The sequence below is a fragment of the Ailuropoda melanoleuca genome, chromosome 11, assembly GCF_002007445.2.
Source record: "Ailuropoda melanoleuca isolate Jingjing chromosome 11, ASM200744v2, whole genome shotgun sequence".
In the NCBI taxonomy this organism is placed as follows: Eukaryota; Metazoa; Chordata; class Mammalia; order Carnivora; family Ursidae; genus Ailuropoda; species Ailuropoda melanoleuca.
The window spans coordinates 86,233,638-86,239,637 of NC_048228.1; positions in this window are offsets into that span (position 1 = coordinate 86,233,638).

Sequence of the window (6,000 nt, forward strand, 5' to 3'; positions counted from 1 at the left end):
GGACTTATTAAGATAAGCAGCCCAAATGCAGATGAAATATGTTTTCTGTAGCTCTCCTGCTAGGAAAATTAACTTATACCAAAGGCAGAATAAATATTTTAAAAGACTGTATTTCCAGATTGGAAACCCAGAGAGGGAAAGTAAAGAGAAACGAAAAAGAAAGCCAGGTAAAAAGAATTCTAAGATGTGTCCCCAAGCTTCCTGTTCTCTCATTATTTAATCAAACACTAATTCAGGTACTTATGTGAAGGGAGTTTTCAGATGGAATTAAGGTCCCTAATCAACTAAAATATGGAGATTAGTCTAGGTTATCCAGGTGGATCCAATGTAGTCACTCGAGCTCTTACAAGCAGAAGAGGGAGCCAGAAAAGAGAGAGATGGAGTGGAAAGGGAGCAGAGGAGAGAGCTGAAGGTAGACAGATTTGACTCTTCATTGCTAGCCTGTGAAGATGGAGAGGGGAGACCAAGGACTGTGGGCAGTCTTTAGAACCTGAGCGTAACTACTGGCCGACAGCCCACAAGGAAAAGGGCACTTTACTCCTACACCTAGATGGAATTCTGCCAACAACCTGCATGAACTCAGAAGCAGATTTATCCTAGAGCCTCCAGGAAGGTATGCAAACTTGTCATATCCTAATATCAGCTTTGTAAGACCCGAATAAGATGGCTCAGCAGAACTCACCAGATTTCTCAACTAAAAAAATGTGAGAGAGTAAATTGTGTTGTTTTAAGCTGCTAAGATTGTGACAATTTGTTACAGTAGCAATATAATACTAATCACTTGTAAAAAAATGTCGAATTAGATGGTAAGGAGATAGTAAAACACATGCTTCGGTCTTTAATCAATTACTGGTAATATGCCACAGGGATCAAAGCTGAAAATTCTAGAGCCATGGGCCTTAGGATCAGATTCCAGCTTCATCGCTAGTTGTGTGACCTTGGGCAAGCCTCTGTCCCTCAGTTTCTTCACCTGTGTAAGGAGAATAATGATAGTTCTTACCACTAATTATTAATGAATGATATGTAAGTTTCTTAGAACAGCGTTTAGTATATGGAAACTTGTGTAAAAGTGTTAGCTACAGTTGTTTAATTTGAATCAGTTACGCTTTAACCCATGTGTGGATAAGTCCATAGCCTGTTTTGTATGGGTTAAAAGCTAGGAATGGTTTTTATAAAAAGTGTTTTCAGGCTCATGGGTTAAGTTCACCTATTTATAGAAAGACTTTCAGATTGGGTAAACAAGAATAAAAAAAATAACTTTACAAAGCAAATCTAAAACAAAATGACAGGATTGTTGGAAATAAAGGATATGAGAAGAATTAGTAGGGCCCCTGGCTGGTGCAGTTGCAAAAGGATAAGGCTCTTGATCTCAGGGTTGTGAGTTTGAGTGCCACGTTGGGTGTAGAGGTCACTAAAAAAATAAATAAACTTAAAAAAAAAAAAGACAAGTAAAAAAAGAAAGCAACTAAAGCAATAATATTTAGAAATAAAAAATAATGTTAATTTTATTTTAATGGATAAAAATGACTTAGAATACAATTTTTAAAAAATATATGATTACCAAATAAAATTTTATCTGCTAGATTGTTAAATTTACTATGTTTCTATTGTTGAACACTTAGTTTCTTTTTCTTTCTTTTTCTTTTTCTTTTTTTTTTTTTTGCTATTTCAGATAAAGCTACATAAAACATGTCTGTACATAAAGCATTTACCTTTTCACTGGATCGTATTCTTTCTATAGGAAACGTTTCCAGCAGTGTAGCTACTAGGTTTGAGAGCAACTGTTTTAAGATTCCTGATACTATTACCAAGTCAAAGGATTGTACCAATTAGTACTCCAACCTCATAAATTAATCTTAAACTTTAATTTTTTTTTCTGAATTGTTACTGGTAAATTCTCTGAGAAGTTAAATATATTTTAACTTCCTCTTAATGTTTGAGAAAAGTGCCGCTGAAATGGCAATGTGCATAAAAATCACCCTGGACCTTGCTAAAATGTAGAGACTGATGCATTGGGGTGGAGTCTAAGACGCTGTGTGTGTTCTCACAAACTCCCAGGTTGTTCTCATGCCGCTGATCTGGTCCTGCTGGGAGTGCCAGGCTTGAGGCTAAAGCTGTGGTAGAGAAGGGCGTAGGAAAGCCTTTCCTGAATATTAAAAATGAAGCAACTTTGAAAAAAAATCTCTCACTTTAAACCAATGTTTCAAACAGAGTAATCTCCTGCTATCGTCTAACCAGGAAAACAGGACAACAATCAGGAAAACAAAGGCTTGTTCAGGGTTACAACAAAATTTTATTCACCCCAGGTCTTACACTGGTTCCAGTTCAACCCTGGATCGAACTCTGGCCAGTTTCTAGATCCAGTCTGGATAAAGAAATGCTCATAGTCTCAAAGTTCATAATGCAAAAGCCATGGACCTAGGATTCAGGATCTGAGAGGGCCTTACCTGCCACCTTCAGAGGCAGTGAGATAGCGTGAGCCCAAAGGGCTCAGCAGATCCCTATACCTGGGGGTTATCAGGGTCTCCTTACATTACCTCATATACCAGAACTGTTAAAAGGTAAACTGAGGCATATTAAACATTCTTAACATTAATTTCACAAAAATGGACTCTAACCACGCAATGCCAAAACAGAAGTGGTTAGGAGTGCTCCCAGTTGTGACTTTATTTTGGCCTTCATTTACTTTTTTGCAAGGTTGTATGTTATCACTACGGATGAGCCAATGATAGCGCTAATTAGTTAACCATCTTTCTTCTTTTGGAATATTTTCCTCATAAGCTATTTGCTTTTCCTTATTGATTAATGAAAATTTACTTATAGTAATAACATTAGGTCTCTGTCCAGAAAGTTGCAAGTATCTTCTCATGGATTAGGATTGTCCTTATTTGCTTATTTATTTATTCTTTGTTTCTGATAGTATTTGATCTAGAATGTTCCATATCCTAGATATTAAAAATCATTTAATCTTTTATACTATAGCTTCTTCCTTTGTTTTTTGTGTTTAGATGTACCTTCCTTTTCATCCAAGCAAACAAATATAACATCTATCTTTCAGTGAGGTCATGATTTTAATTCTTAGCATTTCACATTTTGTATAATAAAGGTGATGATTTTACCTTTCAAAAGTTACCAATTTTCTAAGCATCATTTGTATTTGAAAATTCATCCTATCTCTATTGATTTCAGAATTTTCTATTTATCTTATTCAAAATAAAACAATGAATTTTGAAGTACTTTCTCTAATTCAACAAAATACATGTATAATATTTAATTTTTATTTAAAGGGTAGAGATTGAGGTTTCTTAATCTCTCTAAAATATGGCTTTTGAGTTAAAAACAGCTTCTCCATCAGCTTAAAAAATTGAATAAGATCTTGAATACTGAATCATTTTGCAACTAGTTATTTAAAAAACCCTCACTTTTTGAATTATATTTCATATCCTAGCTCCTGTCCTTACATGAATTTTTGTGGCCTTAAGACAAATGTATATTCTTAGTCTACAGATATGCTATTTTTATTAAGGGCAAAATATATGAAGGTTAAGTGCAAGGTTGATAGAATCTTTTTTTTTTGTTGTTTTTCTATAATAAAATTCACTTTTTTCCTTCTCAAAACAAAGAATTTAAATACAGAAATGTTGAACCGGGAGGAGTTAAGATGGCAGAGGAGTAGGGGACCCCTTTTTCAGCCGGTCCCTTGAGTCGAGGTGGATAGGTACCAGACCAGCCTGAACATCCACAGAATCAGCCTGAGACACAGGAAGATACATCTGGATCTCTACAAATGAACATCTCCAGCACTGAGTATTGAGGTGCGAAGCAGGGAGCCATGAAACCGCGCACAGATATCGGAAGATAAATGGAAGGGGGAGGGAACCGCCATGTTGGGGCGCTGGGAAGCGGTAGCCACCTGCACTGGGAGCGGGCGGACTCACGGACCGGCACCCGTGAGACAGCAGACTGGGACCGTGAGCTGGGAGCGTGCGCCACCAGACATCTCACGGAACTCCGGAACTCCGGTGTTCTCACTGGATCCAGACTGAGACCAGGAGCTCCGGGAGCGCGCGTGGGGCGGCTGGCGGCTGGCGGTGTTAGAAACACAAAGAACAGAGATGCGCCGGCCCTGGAAGTGAGGGCAGGGACCGCGGGTGTGGGGCGCACAGCCTGGGATGCTGCAGGGTTGAGCGGCACCAACAGAAACAGAGTTAAAGTGGCCAGAACATCAGTGGAGAACGGGCCGCGATCCCTCTGTTCTGAGACAGAGGCCGAGATGCTGCTGCTCTGACTCTCAGAAGAGGCACAGCAAACTGCCAGGGAAAGCCGCCAGAGAACAAAAGCCCGGAAATACCGGCTCACAGGGTGCCCATCCCCATCCCCCCTCACAGGGGACATGGAGACTCTACCCAAAAAGGGTTGCCTGAGTATTGGCGCGGCAGGCCCCTCCCCCAGAAGGCAGGCTGAAAAATCAAGAAGCCCACAACCCGGGGTGCCTGGGTGGCACAGTCATTAAGCGCCTGTCTTCAGCTTAGGGCATGATCCCGGTGTTCCGGAAAGGAGTCCCTCATCGGGCTCCTCCACTGGGAGCCTGCTTCTTCCTCTCCCACTCCCCTGCTTGTGTTCCCTCTCTCACTGGTTGGCTCTCTGCCACATAAATAAATAAATAAAATCTTTAAAGAAGAAGCCCACATCCCTAAGATCCCTATAAAACAAGGGGCATGGCCTGGGTCCCAGTCAATAATTTGGGCTCTGGACAACCCCGCAACCTCTCCTCATCAGAATGACAAGAAGGAGAAGCCCCCCCCCCAACAGCAAAGAAAAGACAGTGAGTATGTGGCCTCTGCCACAGAAATAACAGATATGGATGTAACCAAATTATCTGAAATGGAATTCAGAGTAACAATGGTCAAAATGATGAGTAGACTTGAAAAAAGTATTAACGGAAATGTTACTGAGAATATAGAATCCCTAAGGACAGAAATGAGAGCGAATCTGACAGAAATTAAAAATTCTATGAGCCAAATGCAGGCAAAACTAGAGGCTCTGACGGCCAGGGTCACTGAGGCAGAGGAACGCGTTAGCGAATTGGAGGATGGGTTAGTAGAAGAAAAAACGAAAATAGAAGCTGGACTTAAAAAAATCCACACCCACGAATGTAGGTTACGGGAGATTACTGACTCTATGAAACAACCCAATGTCAGAATCATTGGCATCCCGGAGGGGGTGGGAAAAACAGAGGTCTAGAAGAGATATTTGAACAAATTGCAGCTGAAAACTTCCCTAATCTAGCGAGGGAAACAAACATTCATGTCCAAGAGGCAGAGAGGAACCCTCCCAAGCTCAACCACGACAAACCTACGCAACGTCACGTCATAGTGCAATTCGCAAATATTAGATCCAAGGATACAGTATTGAAAGCGGCCAGAGCAAAGAAATTTCTCACGTACAAAGGCAAAGGTATTAGAATTATGTCAGACCTGTCTACACAGACCTGGAATGTGAGAAAGGGTTGGGAGTGATTTTTAAGGCCCTTTCAGAGAAAAACATGCAGCCAAGGATCCTTTATCCAGCTAGGGAGTCATTCAGAATTGTTGGAGAAATAAAGACATTCCAGAATCGCCAGTCATTAACCAATTTCATAACCACCAATCCAGCCCTACAGGAGATATTAAGGGGGGTTCTATAAAGGTAAAAAGGCCCCAAGAGTGATACAGAAAAGAAAGTCACAACCGATACAAACAAAGACCTTACTGGCAACATGGCATCATTAAAATCATATCTCTCAATAATCTCTATCAATCTAAATGGCTTAAACTCTCCCATAAAACGCCACAGGGTTGCAGATTGGATAAAAAGACATGACCCATCCATTTGCTGTCTACAAGAGACTCATTTTGAACCCAAAGATGCATTCAGACTTAGAGTAAGGGGATGGAGTACCATCTTCCACGCAAATGGACCTCAAAAGAAAGCTGGAGTAGCAATTCTCATATCAGATAG